Source organism: Leguminivora glycinivorella, chromosome 12 (genome assembly GCF_023078275.1).
Source record: "Leguminivora glycinivorella isolate SPB_JAAS2020 chromosome 12, LegGlyc_1.1, whole genome shotgun sequence".
Classification (NCBI taxonomy): Eukaryota; Metazoa; Arthropoda; class Insecta; order Lepidoptera; family Tortricidae; genus Leguminivora; species Leguminivora glycinivorella.
Window position 1 is genome coordinate 15074338 of NC_062982.1, and position 15980 is coordinate 15090317.

The window sequence follows — 15980 nt, forward strand, 5'->3', positions numbered from 1 at the left end:
ACTACTCAGCTTTATGGCCATGGCCTCCCTATTTACACCCTCCAAATAGTCTTAGTACTGCTGAATTACATTGTTAGAGCTAATAAAAGTACCCAGATTTCCTTACGAGTGCGTAAAACTTAGAGAAGTAGTACCTACGTACTGACCAATTCGAATATTGCTTAAATATATGTCGCCGCGATACGATACTGATCTGTCAGTTTCAAAGGTGACTGCTTTGGTTGATGATACCTTTGACACTGACAGATGGGTATTGTAGCTCATCTTATAAGTTTTGTTCCATCTGTACCTCTACCTAACCGTACATGGTGGAGTACTTATAGAAGAGAATTGGAAGATCATCAGTAATTCAATTAGGTAAATAAATATATACCTTCTGCCATTACTGGGACGCATGGCATCACATGCATATGACATGTCGCTTCAGACACATTTTAAAGAGTGGAAATGTTCAAGTTTTGCCGGCGTCTAATGTAACAAATCCGAAAATATTTTCTCCTTATTTCCATACAGTAAGACCGAGAAAAATAGGCCCATCAACGGAGGATCAAATTACAGAGCTAAACATCGTTTCGCATCTCCACGGGAATGCATAAATATCTCTTAACGTGTTTAACCCCAAATCACTGTAAATTATTATTGGAAGTTTACATTATTAAAATAATGAAAATGATTGCTCGAGGCCGCCATGCGTGCTGGGTTGCCAACATAAAAACCACTTGAGGCGATTAAAAATAAACAATAATTGGGCCGGCCATTCACGCATGTGCCTCATTAAAACAATTAAATCTTGATTGAACAGAAATTATAGCTGTCGATTCTTAAACATAATGCGATGGAGCCCAGACTGGAATCTGCTCCGAAAAAAGATTAACATCGATTTTAATAAGAAACAATTATATTTGTATGTGTGTCTACGTCCCACGCCGGTTAATTTTCGTCCGCATAAAGTGTAATTATCAAAAATTACAGATGAGATTTTTTAAGATAATTTCCTATTTTTTGTTGGCATTCGGAGTATCTGATTAGATACGTGATACAGTTCACTGACAGAGTGCGGCTACCGACCGGGTAGTTTGATGGGCCATTACATTATCAATCTCACATACTTCGAGAGGGCTTGGTTGTCTTTGAATGTGACTCATTGAAAGTTGATTGAACTTTTTAAGTAAATACCTGCTACATTATTAATCTATTACTTTGTTTGAGTAATTTAATCTATAGTTAGATATGATAAGAGTATGCTCAACCAATTAGACCTAATGACGAAATTATTATTTTTCATAATGGCTATTGGCTATCAAGTGTAACTATTTTTTTGTTAAAGAAGTAATACCTTTAAAATAAACTATTATTATTCTAAAACTATTAACGGAGCTAAATATAGCAATTATTTCATAATAGTGACCTAGTTCTCAAAAATACAAATTTGATACATATTTGATCCTTACCAGAAAAAGAAAAGGCCCTCCTCCGAATAAGCTATATAAATACCTCGTAACACTAAACTAATAAAGGCCCATCAATCGCCATCATTCGTTTTATTTTTCTCTATTTCATATGAACATAAAATTCTGTCTATGGGACTAACAAACACGATTCAAACTTCTAAGCTATCCATAAAGGTATGAGTTTTGATAGTGGGCAAGCTTTGTAATCCGGCGCCAGCGTTTAATGTCCATTTAATTACATTTCTGACCTAAATAGAAGCTTACAAACATAATCAGCCATAATGAAGCTTTACCTGCTGCTCCGAAACCTTGGCATTAGCTATGGAAATGAGATCATTATTACAATAATTATTAATCCGCTGAAGTGGGCCATCAACCATCGGCAGGGTTAAGAGGATCTAATTTGGGCACACAATAATTAGGTTACTTTGTTGTTGTCGAATGGTACCCTGGATACATACATACGACAAAGAGAGACATATTGTCTATAAACATCTATAAATAAACTAACCAATCAAAGTATTTTTGTAATATTTGTTCTTAGGTACATATGACTACATATTGTACTATATTTATTCATAAATTTCGTGTGTATTTTGGGTAATTTAATCACAAACTTCAAATATTTTGTCTATTAAAAAATCATCCCCTATTCTTGATTACTATGTACTTACTAGCTACCCCCTTTCATATTGGATGCAATCTATAACTATATGTGAGAGATCCCTAATTACTCTTTCTTTGCATGGCATATCAGTAGAAGCCAGAGCAGCCAGCCATCATCTCTACCATCATTAACTTTCTACCTCAACTAATACCAAAGCTTCCTTATATCTTACAAGATGGGGACTTGACGAACGCTCATTTTGTAACTCGGCAACGAACGGGTAACATTTTTAGCATTTCCGTAAAGTTTCCTTCAAACTTTGAATTGGTTTATCCAAGTGAGGCACTGCAGAAGCACAACATCATTACCTACGACATGTTTACGTCTTATGATATTTTTAATTCCATTTTCCCCGCGAAAGTTCAGAACCTACTCCGTTGAGTGTTGAAAGCTATCCAATTTGCGTAATACTGCCAAAATATCTCATTTCTACGCTCACTGCGGCCGCTGGATCCGAAACATCCTTACATCATTCCTCCTCAAAAAATATTGAGCCTTTCTGCCTTACTGATACAGTAAATTATTGCTGACGCGTCGAGACTTTCATGAAATGTTCTACCGTCGTATTCAAATGGAGTTTTGGCAATTCCATAATGCGAAAGTGGTCTGTTCAAGCTTTTGACTCTATGAAAAAAAGCACAAAATTCGGAAAGCGATAGAAAAAAGGGAAACATTTATATTTTCATAGAGTCGTTATTTATGGTTGGATAAATTTACGCAAAAGCGATATTTAGAGTGTCGGCACTCTGCCGATTAGTACCGTAATGGAGGCTCTGTGGCCAGTGGCACGGGAATTACGGCGCTTTGCGAACCCTTTCAGCTTTGAGGATATCAAAATTATTTCAGAGAGGGCTTAATACAAGTGAGTTTCGTATTACAGAGTTGGCGCGCGGAGCTACGCTCGGGTGGCTCATGAGGCCGGCGCTGCTGTTTCAATTTAAAGATAGTAAATTGTGAAATGCTTTCATGTTTTTGAGGTGTGTAATGAAAATGTTTTTTACAATGGTTACGTAGTCGAAACTTTATCAATTTAAGCAAGATTTCAATGTATTTAGGTAGAGCGATATAGTGGTGTGATTAGTACACAAGTAAGTTTCAATGACATTATGTAATAGAATTTTATATATTGGACCTCAAAACAGATTGTAACAAAAACTACCTATACAAACATCTATCTCACATTTTTCAGTAATTGCGTCGGTGTACGTAATTTTAGTGAAACATTTCACCGACTAATAGTGGCAGTGAAGTTCTGACCCCAGCTATGAAAGGATTAGGCTCATGCAATCAAGGGTTAAACGAATCAAGCCTTGCGCGGACTAGGGTTGCCACTAGGGTTCACCTGAAAGAAGTGTATCGCGTGTCGCAGTGAATGTGTTAATGAAAAAGATCAGTAATTTACACTGAAGGGTAGGAAACTGAATAGGAATTAACAGAGGTATTAACAAAAGCATGCTGGTGCGTTATGATATTTATGATGACATTTACAGTTCAGCAAAAGCAGGAGGTATCATTCTACTGAAATAATATAGAAAGTAAGTATGACCCCGTTTTCGCTAATAGTTAATTGTGTCCGGGACACTACTAAATAGACGGGACTAAAAAGAGGGTTGTACCTTTAATGCCAAATAGATTTTATGTGTATGTCGCAGCTATTTAGATACTAAATCGTCTTATAGGCGTCCTATTAGCAGGCTGCCTTAACCAAATAACTGCCTGCAATTGTCAAAAAATAGACAGAGAAGACACTGATTTTTGTATTGACTTGTAACTTAATTTCCTACTAGGATTTGTCCGCAGTTTCGCTCGCGTTAAATTCGGAAATTGCAGAATGCTTAATACAAACTTCCACCCCCTAATTTAGGGAAGTGGGGGGGTTAAAAAGAGACAAAAAGTAGCCAATGTCACTCTCGATCCCTTCAACTATCTCCACTTTAAAAAAATCACGTCGATTTGTCGCTCCGTTTTGCCGTGAAAGACGGACAAACAAACAGACACACACGCACACACACCACACATTTAAAATATTAGTATGGATGTATTTTTACTGGAGTGTCTTCGAATATCTTCACTCTATCACACCGCCGAAACCCTCGGCGCAATTTTCTTCATCAAATACAGGTGCTAGCCCTACGCGGCCACAGTAGCCCTCGGCATGCCCAGCACGCACCCGCTAATAAGCGATGAATAGAGCACGCTAATAAATATCTAACGCGGTTTATTGCTCCAAATGAAATTATACCCACACCTGATGTGGTTATTAAAAAGAAGTTGCAATAAAGGTTAGGGAAATAGTTGTTTATGAGTGTTTCATTTAGCTACAAATACTACAATACACATGTACATACAAAGTAGTAGATGTTATTTCAATGGTCATTAGACAATGATAAATAATACCTAATAGAGCTCTTTCCATTAAGTAATAAATGTTTATTTAACATTTTTATTACTTTCCTAACAATTTTGTTTTATAGTCAATTTCAATGTTATCACGAAACAAATAAAGTTAGTTACTTCAAATAAATAGGTTTAATAGCTTTAGTGCGAGTAAGTGCAGGGATACAAATGGCGCGAAGCAACCATGCCATAAAAATACACAACATTGCAAATTGGAGGAACATTATTTTACCCAGACTCATTGACGATGATGAATTGTCACGTTTAGAATCATTGAAATTAAAAAAAAACCTTTTCATCAGATTATCCGACACATCATACATATAAGACATATTTACATTTGCCCTGTATTAGATTGACTCTGAAGAATGTTGTCACTTCCACTGCCAACGACAACGGAAACTGGAAACTGGGGAACCTAATTCCAATTTATTTCACAACACCAACAATAGTTTTAGCTGCAAACCCTTCAGCGGTACTACCCTCATTGGCGAACCGTCGCGCGTCGCCACAGCTACTTTATCCCGCGCGGCGTTAAGTTATTAACGGCCTTCTTCATTTATTACCCCATACCCTCATACACTCGTGTACAGAATACCCACCCTGCCCTTCGATTACTTTATGATTTTAAATCGAACTTAATTTTTCGCTCCCGATGAACTTACGTGAATTTACTTGCGGTACGGTTGTGTAGTTTTTTACAGTTTTCCAGGGTTATTGGTTCCGCTACATAAGTGCGTGACTATTTTTCGCCTCAAATTCGATTCTTATTGAGATAAGATAATATTTACGTATTTATTTTTTAACATAACATAAAACCGAAAAAAACATGTTTGTTCGTGGTCAGTATGAAATAGTTATTTATGTGACTGGTGCATAACGCGAGGCATTAACACACTAGTCTAACATATATGTAGCATGACTTCAAACGATAAATAAGGCATTGTAGGTGACACTGCCTCAAGGTATCAAAAATTGTCAAAGCATCATAATTTAACCCTATTTTAATATCGTCCAAGATCGTCAAGCAGAAATTTGATCTCGCCCACAAAGTTATAAAGTTAACGATATGCAACGGACAAATCCAACATGCCCAGAGCCAAGTGGTTCCAGGAAAATAGTTAGGACCTGTTACCCGACAACTAACAAGCGACTATCGGCTATCGGCCCAGGGGTCAACTGCAATTTAAACATTATTATGCATTTACGTTTTGCTTTTGTTATACAATAGAAATTTAACGCCTTCGCATAAAATTCAATTTTGTAATTTGTGGAGATTGTGACACTTTGTTCGTAATTTGGCGTCATATTGGGTATTGCAGGTTATTAAATAGAAGTAGTAGGATAAAGCCTGGTTTACACTTATCAGAGGCATTAACTACTAAGAACCTGGTTTGTAGGATTTAGCGCAGATACTAGTTTTACGATAACGTCTGTCATCTGATCTTCTATTTGACTTAAAGCGTAAACTAGGCCCTATAGGGATAACGATGTTTTACTCAAAAAGCGACTTAAATATTAATTGTCATATTGTTGGTACATAAGTTGTGCAAAGCTAATTGGTACGACGTACGACCCTGGGTTTGAACTCGTGACCTCCAGATAGAAAGCTCTTACCCTACTACCCCTAGGCCAAAAGCGCTTCTAACCTATATGTAAAGCCTGACCAGTTATAGCCTGACCAGAAATATATAACTATTGTCAAGAGGGCACTGTTATTCTCATATATGGGGTGACAGTTCAGTTTAGTATGAAGAAAATAGTTCTAATGAAATTCCGCAAGATGGCGCGTAAACATATATTTTTGGTCAGGCTTTAAGTACCTTACCCCTACTTTAAAACAATCACAAACTACAAAGTCATAATGATATTGAACTCATTAAAAAAGTAAGTAATAGTCATAAGACACAGCGGGCGAAGCATGGAAATGTGATAGAGATAATTTGACAGTTAGGGTTCAATAAAATGACAGTAATTTTCGATATATATCGCTCTTAACATGCTGGCTCGTTAGAGTATGAAGTTAGTTATACATTTATAGCAGTAAGTGACCGAGCTGATAAACGTCAATTCGCATAACATGCTCGTTGGATACATTTGACAGATCGTCCCATTTTGACAGTTTGGGGAGTTAATTTTAACTAAGTGGTTCTGAGGTCACGATAAGCTTTATCGTCGAAGTAAAACTAGTGAATCGATCTATTTTAAAGTATAAATATCCGGTAAGCATCCGTTTTCCATGATTATATTGGAAGTTTATTAGTTAGAAAGTTCGGCTATGTATACTATTCTCATAATTTCTTTGCAGGAAAGTCAAATTATGCTATACCTACTCGACGCCGCTGTAGAAGAAATTTTAGTCGAAAATTCCAATACACAGACGCTTCAAGAGACGCTCGCAACCCGTCTGATAAGTACGATGAAGAAATGGCATAAATAAGTATTTACAGAGTGCATAAGGAGGCGACAGTGCATTTCACATTCCCCAACTTAACGCCGAGAATCACAAATCTAACAACCATGATGGATTACCTAGTGCCCTAAGGTAAAGCTACTTATAAAATTGACATGATTGCAGTGTATCTAGTTAAGTAAATACATTCTTGATGCCTAACTAATGTTAATGTAAAAGTTTGTATGTTAGAGACAGACAGAGCTGCTTCAAGCAAACATCATCATTTCACAAAACTCCCACATAGCATCATCATTGTTATCAAAAGCACTTCAAAAGTATCTTTGCCATACCTACTCTAATATATCTGTTAATCAAACACAAAATCAGCTATTACTTTGGCAAAATAATTATTTATTCATATCCCAAGGAGAAATATCAACTTGAAAAAATTGCAGCTGTTCTGATTACTTATTTGTTTTAATGATAGATCTATGGGACTAAATTGTAAAGTACCTAATGTTAAGACAGGTTTCTTTTTGCTAAGTGTTGCCTTGCATAAATTTTCACCAGCCGCCACTGGTATTTGTACAAGGCTTTTTTATTTTATTTTATTTTACTAATTTGTTTTAGGTTCTTAATTACCTATCCACCCTAGCAGAGCTAGTGCCAACTACCAACACAAGACTAGACAAGATTATGGCTCATCCATTTGGTAGACTACTGTGATATGACCCAGCATCTCAATCAATTGACATTGTACATATCTGATGTCAACAGAAGGCAAGTATGTCATTTGAGTACCTACTAAACCATTAGACATAAAAAAATAATTAGCACTATCTCTATAAGTACCTATTGATTGTGCAGTGAGATAGGTAGGTAGCTATTGTTTGGTTGATATGTTAATCAGTTACCTCTGAGAATGAAATTCTTTAGTACCTGTTTTACAAAGGATATGTATTGCCCCATAAATGATTTAAGTAGCTAAGTTTAAGCAGGTTTATAATTTGTAAACTTGATTGCAATTATCCTTTTTATTAAACTGTTTATCATCATCATCCTCCTTGCGCTATCCCGGTTTTGCCACGGCTCATGGGAGCTTGGGGTCCGCTTTGACAACTAATCCCAAGATTTGGCATAGGCACTAGTTTTTACGAAAGCGACTGCCATCTGACCTTCCAACCCGAAGGGTAAACTAGACGTTATTGGAATTAGTCCGGTTTCCTCACTTCACCGAAAAGTGACTGGAAAATATCAAATGACATTTCGCATTTCGCACATAAGTTTCGAAAAACTCATTGGTACGATCCGGGGTTCGAACCGGCGACCTCCGGATCGAAAGTCGCAGGCTCTTACCGCCAGGCCACCAGCGCGTTATTATTAAACTGTTTATATTAAATTAAAATTAGGTATAAATTTAGACAAACTCACACAATGGAGAACAACTATTAATGGTTAATTTTACACTGTTACAGTGTGTTTGTTCTGTTTCAGTGGATTCCAATTGTATAGGAGTATGCTGTAGTTTTAACACTTCCACAGAATATACCATCATTTATTTTATGAAAATAAAGTTATTATCTAGGTCAGTTAAGGCAATTCAAACATCATGTTCCCTTTACATAAGGTATCAACTCACTTTCAAGTTTACTCTCTCCTCCCACCAGACACGTTGTCCCTGTTTCTTTTTATATTGATAATTTGCCACATTTTTTGAACCAAGTAGGTACAACCTAAAAATAGACTTCTTGTGTGACAATAATTTCTAAACTGCTGCTTACATTTACAGTCAACTAATTAGCATCCTAGACCACTCTAGAACCCCTTCTTATTGATACTGTGCTTTATTTGCTATATAAGTCAGTTTGAATTTTACTGTAAAAGGATCCTACCGTGGCCTAGGATTCAGATTGGTTGCCTGTACCTGTTTCTTTTTTATTCTTCCAGAAAATTCGTGGTTCAAGAGGAACTATGGAAGAGGTGCCTCTCGGCCTATCTAAGCATGATGCAATGAACTGCTGGCTGTTGTCAAGAGCTGGCGTGCGAGCGTCCACAATAAACAATTATTTAGGACATTATTTTGTTTTACTATCACACTGCATACAGCCTTAACAAAATCTGATAGTCACCTCTGTGCCGGCGAGAATATTTGAAATAGGTAAATAATACAATTTCCAAAATAAAATATTTTTTTTATTTGACAAAAAACAGTATGTAAATTTCAGGTACAGTAGGTGTAAAATGTACTTAAGACATTTGTATATGGGTTCTGAGTTAAAATGTACTGTACTGTTGTGTTACAAAACCCAGAAAAATATAAATTAAAGAAAATAGGTACCATTTATTACTGACATTTGTACACTATTTTTCATCGTAGAAATGTACATAATCTTTGTCTAAATCTAATGTCTAAAATAGGCCCTTAAGGCATTGTATCCCTCGCTGTACCGCAATGCTGATAAGTTGTGTGAGGAAGTCGCCAGCTCTTCGGTCATTGAAATTAAGTTCTACACTGTTAAAACTTTCACAAGTTCAGATAACTGGAAATTAGAGCCATTCTCCATATATTTCCATATTTTTTATGTATGTCGTATAAAAATATTGAATTAATAATCTTTATTGTCACAACTTAATACAGTTTATATAAAGTAACGAAGAAGTGCAAAAACAAACAAACTAATCTAACAAGTAACCTTTCTTAGGTGCAGCTCTATTAGTTTTGAGCGTTGCGAGGGTTTCAAGGCACAATGGTTATACAAATTTTGCCCCGAGGGAAACACCAGTTTTTTCACCACAGCAATACGAGGAAAATACTAACTGTACCTAAATCAAAATCATCAATTTATTAAACATATGCGAGTAGGTATGATATGATTCAAAAACACCATACCTACTTAAAAGGCAAAATCTACCAGCCAGCTTAGGACAAGTTAAAGTCTGTATGAAACAACTTTGCAATCTTGCGGATAAAATTCAACTTTCTCATCCGTTTTTTGGAGAATGAAGAGAGCTTCTACCAGTTGGTGTGGTGAAAAAAGAATTTTGTATTTTAAAGTTTAAAAAAATGCAAAACACATCCACTTTATAGTATTTGAAATAAAATGCAAAATAGTTTTTGATAAAAGTATTTAAAATTGAAAATAGGTATTTTATATTTGTATTTCAAATACATTCATTTCTAATAATTAATATCTCTGATTAGATCGACATCAACTTCTTGTATTTCCTCGACATCTTCAGTGTTTTCTAATATACCATGACTGAAACAAAAAATAAATTAAATTAGAGAGGTCACCTTTTATGGTAACTTTAATGATGAATAACCATCTTAAATAAGTCATATGATGTAAGTATATAATATTCAAAATAAACATCCATGGTTCCGGGACAAATATACATATACAATCCCTAGAATATCTGCTTAGAAGGTAGGGTCACTATGCGCTAAGCCAAACTGGTCATTAGACCCTTTAGCACAACTTGCCTACTTGCCTAGTCGCGCGCGCGAGTCCATACATCAAACGCGACTTCAAGTATGGACTCGCGCGCGACAGGGCAAGTTGTGCTAGAGGGGCTGTTAAATGTTTATGAATCATCATCATCCTCCTTGCGTTATCCCGGCGTTTGCCATGGCTCAAGGAAGCCTGGGGTCCGCTTTGCCAACTAATCCCAAGATTTGGCGTAGGCACTAGTTTTTAAGAAAGCGATTGCCATCTGACCTTCCAACCCGAAGGGTAACTAGGCCTTATTGGGATTAGTCCGGTTTCCTCACGATGTTGAATAAAGGACTTAACATACATACATATAATCACGCCTGTATCCCATAAAGGGGTAGGCAGAGCACATGAAACCACTAAAGCTTCAGGGCCACTCTTGGCAAATAAGGGGCTAAAAGAAAACGAAACTGTGGCATTGCAGTGAAAGGTTGCCAGCCTCTCGCCTACACCACAATTTAACCCATATCCCATAGTCGCCTTCTACGACACCCACGGGAAGAAAGGGGTGGTGAAATTCCTAACCTGTCACCACGCAGGCACGCTAAAAGGCTTAATTATTACAAAAGTAACACTCACACTTATAACTTTTCTGGACCAATTCAAACTATTTCAAACAAGTTGGTTTTATGGCATTTAGTTCAATTACACCTCACTGGCCGAAGTATGGTTCACTGTCATATTGTTTTTCTTTTTCTGCAGCTGTAGAAAGTATGACAAGAAGAAGCCACATCATATTTAACTATGCAATGGTAGCCTGCAACAATTATTAGAAACTGGATTTGGGAAAAAATATATATATGATTAACAAGAGACATTTATTATAGTTATTATGTATCAATTAAGTTATGGAATTAAAACCGAAATAAATTACACATATGAAAGACAAAAGTGACCAAGGCCTCTCGTGCTTGAGGCAATAGATTATAATTTGACTTGTGTTAATTAGAATTAAGTTATGGAAGTTTATACTGCCTTTATACACTATCATTCTTTCAATTATAAATTTTAAGAATTATCTGTTTGAAATGTCATTCACTTTTTTTATATTGGTCAGCTAGTACCTACATAACCATTAGAAATTATAGTATTCGCATGAGATGACCGGTCTGGCCTAGCGGGTAGTGACCCGGCTCGCTAAGCCGCGGTCCTGGGTTTGAATCCCGGTAAAGGCATTTACTTGTGTGATGAGCACGGATATTTGTTCCCAAGTCATGGATTTGTTGCTATGTATATAAGTATTTGTATATTATATATATCATTGTCTGAGTACCTACAACACAAGCCGTCTTGAGCGTAACATGGGACTCAGTCAATATGTGTAAGAACATCCTATAATATTTATAAATATTTAATTTATGTACCTCATTCCATGCTCTAGGTACTCTATGCCAGAGCCTTGTAGTGCCCGCTGTTGTTGAGTATATAATTATATATCATGCCCACTTAAAATTTGTCTGTGTCATGGCATTTCACATCTCTCGCGGCAAGCCTAGGCAACATTCCTTGTTGGCTCCTTGGTATGTTTGCAGCATACCCTGACTGAATTGCTCAGAGGAAATTCGCCGTCGCTAGACGCCGATTGAAACACAGTCTGGCTCTGTCGCGCCAATATTGAAGAGCGATAGAGATAACGATATTATCGTAAACGTTTGTGCTCCCGGGTACGTATCCTCTTAAATATTTCACTATCATTCTCCTGCCCGCTTGTCCGTCTTGCATCAACTGAAAAATATAACAAAAGCAATTAATAATGTAACAAACTACAAGAACCCAAATATTACCATTAATATACTAAGTATTGTTATTTCATTAAACTTACCATTTTTGGTGGAATTCCTTTAGTTTTTACAACACACAACTTACTTTCATCTTTGACTTCTATGTTTTTCGGGTGTATGTGACATTTGTCAATATGTCAAATCAAACTTTGACAGGTGTCACAGCTGTCAATTTGAAAAATCCGTGCATTTTATTGTTCCAAAACACATTCCGCAACGAAATAAAGGCAGCTATTGAATGGATTTTTATAAAAGACAATAGTGGTCACTCACACACTTATCATTTATCTATCGACGCGTTCATTTTATTAAACCCCGATTTATAACTTTAGTATGCTTTGAGCTACAATATAATTCCACCTTCGGTAGACGATAGAGATATATTTAATGACAGACCATAATTGCCCTGCTGGCTTCTGCCATGTCTACTATACGGCTGCCAAACATGGACCTACACAAAATCGACCAAAATGAGAATTATAAGAACCCAAAGAGCGATGGAAAGAAGTATCTTAAAGATCAGGAAAATACAGAAAATTAGCAGCACTAAAATCAGACAGAGGACAAAAGTAGTTGACGCTCTCACACACGCTCTATCCCTGAAATGGCGTTGGGCTGGGCACTTTATCGCGCAACTCTGACCGAAGATGAACCATTGAGGTAACAAAATGGAAAGGTCCACCAGGAGAGCGGCGCGTAGGTCGCCCAAACAGACGATGGGCTGACGATGTAACCCAGGCCGCAGGGAAACAGTGGATGACGCTAGCCCTAAATAGGGACACCTGGAAAGAGTTGGAGGAGGCCTTCACTCAATGAGGGGTTCATCAGAAGAAGAACAGACAAGAACAAACACAACACATGTAAAAAAAATGATGAATAAATGGCTTTTTCCCCTCACTCGCTCGGAAACACGTGTTTTGTCCTTTAATACCAGCGGGTAAAAATAAAAACGCATTTTATCCACTAGTGGGTAAAGTAATTTGACCTTGAATAAAGTCAAATTAACTGCTTTAAAATTGATAAAAGTAGGTGAATCTAGTAATAAAGATGATTTACCACCTGTGGAACTACTGGAAGCAGTGATAAACGCATTTTTTGCGTTGTAGTTTCCTCGCTGTAGTGAGGGGAAAAGTTTTGTGTTACACTCGGGTGCAAAAGTATTTATTTTTCAGGATTCTATTAACCACTCGCTTCGCTCGTGGTTCAACTATAGAATCCTTTCACTTGCTCATTTTTCAATTCCACACTCGGCGTTAAAATACAACTTTGCCCCCTTGTATAACAAATAACTATTTTATTTATTTTTATTTAGTCATAAGACGCGATAAAGGTAGTAAAACACACGCAAGTTCACAGACACCATATGCGAAGGTTAATTCCGCACGCTTCCTTATGAACGATGACCCCTTTATTACTTATTAAGGAGCCGGCCGCCCCCGCAACGTTATTTATGTCGTCTAATAATAATTTGTATTAAATCACCGCGGGACAAACAGGATTTGTTAGCTTTTGTTGTCGTTCCGGAATGATAGTCCGTGTCTGCGTTTGTTATTTTCTTCTTATGAAAATGTTTGTTGAGTTGCGTGACGGATGGTGGAAAACATTCGGATAGGTTTTAGTGTTGTGATAGAATATTTCATTGATGGATGTTTTTTTTACTACTTTTTTAGGGTTCCGTAGTCAACTAGGAACCCTTATAGTTTCGCCATGTCTGTCTGTCCGTCCGTCCGTCCGTCCGTCCGTCCGCGGATAATCTCAGTAACCGTAAGCACTAGAAAGCTGAAATTTGGTACCAATATGTATATCAATCACGCCAACAAAGTGCAAGAATAAAAAATGGAAAAAAATGTTTTATTAGGGTACCCCCCCTACATGTAAAGTGGGGGCTGATATTTTTTTTCATTTCAACCCCAACGTGTGATATATTGTTGGATAGGTATTGAAAAATTAATAAGGGTTTACTAAGATCGTTTTTTGATAATATTAATATTTTCGGAAATAATCGCTCCTAAAGGAAAAAAAAGTGCGTCCCCCCCCCTCTAACTTTTGAACCATATGTTTAAAAAATATGAAAAAAATCACAAAAGTAGAACTTTATAAAGACTTTCTAGGAAAATTGTTTTGAACTTGATAGGTTCAGTAGTTTTGGAGAAAAATACGGAAAACTACGGAACCCTACACTGAGCGTGGCCCGACACGCTCTTGGCCGGTTTTTTACTTCTCACTTGGTCGCTTGCCGCAAGAACGTTTTGACCGGTGTTACATACGTATAAAGATACAAGCAAATATCATCCTTATGGTAACCGACAAAATGGGATTCTTTACAAAACTTCTACACATATGTAGAGTCTGTTTCGAAAGAGAAGAGTCGAGGAATGTATGGAGTCCAATACATTTCACGACTCTCCTCTTTCCGAACAGACTCTAGGTAGTCTGGGTATATAGTAAAGATTATAGATATAATATGTGTATATTGTGTATAAAACCTTCCCAAAAATGACAATTGAAATATCGAGATCCGTTTAAATAATTGTAGTAATTGTAGTAAATAATAGTAATAGCAATACATACATACAATCACGCCTGTATCCCATGAAGGGGTAGGGAGAGCACATGAAACTACTCAAGTTTCAGTGCCACTCTTGGCAAATAAGGGGTTGAAAGAAAATGAAACTATGACATACACAGTGTGTGTGTGTGTGTGAGGTACGTAATAATATAGTTTAAGATTACAGACACTTCATACAATATATTTTCAGATATAATTTGGCCTATTTATCTCTACTTTTCTAGACACTTCATGAGAAAAACGTGTGGAAACACAACGCTATACGGCAATATGATTATAAGAAGCACCAATTGCCTACAAAAAAAATACTGTCTGCTACTATTCACCCTTTCATGTCAACTTTTTACAAAAAACGCAGTTGACGGGTGTAATGGAAAATCATGTTTGCAGGAACCACAGCATTCGTGTTTCTTTAAATTACAGCAAGGATTTTTGACAGTAAAACGCCACGAATTTCTATATCCTGTTGTCAAATTGATTGTCTACTCGCACCTCTAAAACAACTATCAGTAAGTTTTGATACTTTGAAAGAAAAAAATGTCATAAAATTTCTGATTAGTCATTTTGGTTACCTTCTCTTCCACGTCAAATGTACTAGGTAATCATTTAAAATATAGGGTGAGGTGAAGCAGTGTGAGTGAGGTGATCCACTCACACTACCTACTAGATCACGAGGTCTGGTGATTTAAATTCATTGTAATAATTATTCATCGTAAATTAATATATTTAATTTGTCTGTAACATGATGTGCCATTTGTAATCAACAGGTAGATATACTACAAACTAACAAGTCATAAACATATATTATGCGTCATACAAAGTATCAAAACCGTCGACGCCACGCAGAATCATTTTGGCGTTGTAGAATTTCACACCTTCCAAAATTAACTGTCACAGGCGGCGGTGATTATGGTTGATACTTTTAACAGCAGTGAACAAACAAATCGCAAATTTTGCGAAGCATCACATTACTGTACGGATTTTATACATACATTCAAAATCTAACCTAACCTACTTATAACTGAAAGGAAAAATGATACCTAGAAACATTTATTAGAATACATTTATTATATTAACGACACAAAGCGCTTGTAAACTCCCACATCAAATAAAAGCAAAATGTTTTCCAAACAAACACTTAGCACCGAATCACTCAGACCGCGGTCAACGAACGGTAAAGCTTCAGTCATGACACGTCGAGGTGTAAATCTCATGCACTTATCTGT

General features: G+C 36.6%; 2 long non-coding RNA genes across 4 annotated transcripts; one reads left to right on the forward strand and one right to left on the reverse strand.

Moving 5' to 3' along the window:
• Window positions 1–6434: 6434 nt before the first annotated feature.
• Window positions 6435–9021, forward strand: LOC125232205. 2 transcript variants are annotated; one of them, XR_007177723.1, is made up of 4 exons: window positions 6435–6737; window positions 6824–7060; window positions 7541–7694; window positions 8858–9021. It is a non-coding gene; the product is annotated as an uncharacterized LOC125232205 (long non-coding RNA). The 2 variants fall into 2 exon arrangements; XR_007177722.1 differs by having other exon boundaries at window positions 6435–7060.
• Window positions 9022–9162: 141 nt separating this feature from the next.
• On the reverse strand, window positions 9163–12587 carry LOC125232206. 2 transcript variants are annotated; one of them, XR_007177724.1, is made up of 3 exons: window positions 12227–12587; window positions 11769–12129; window positions 9163–10170 (listed from the first exon to the last, which is right to left on the reverse strand). It is a non-coding gene; the product is annotated as an uncharacterized LOC125232206 (long non-coding RNA). The 2 variants fall into 2 exon arrangements; XR_007177725.1 differs by lacking the exon at window positions 9163–10170 and adding an exon at window positions 11127–11161.
• Window positions 12588–15980: the final 3393 nt, after the last annotated feature.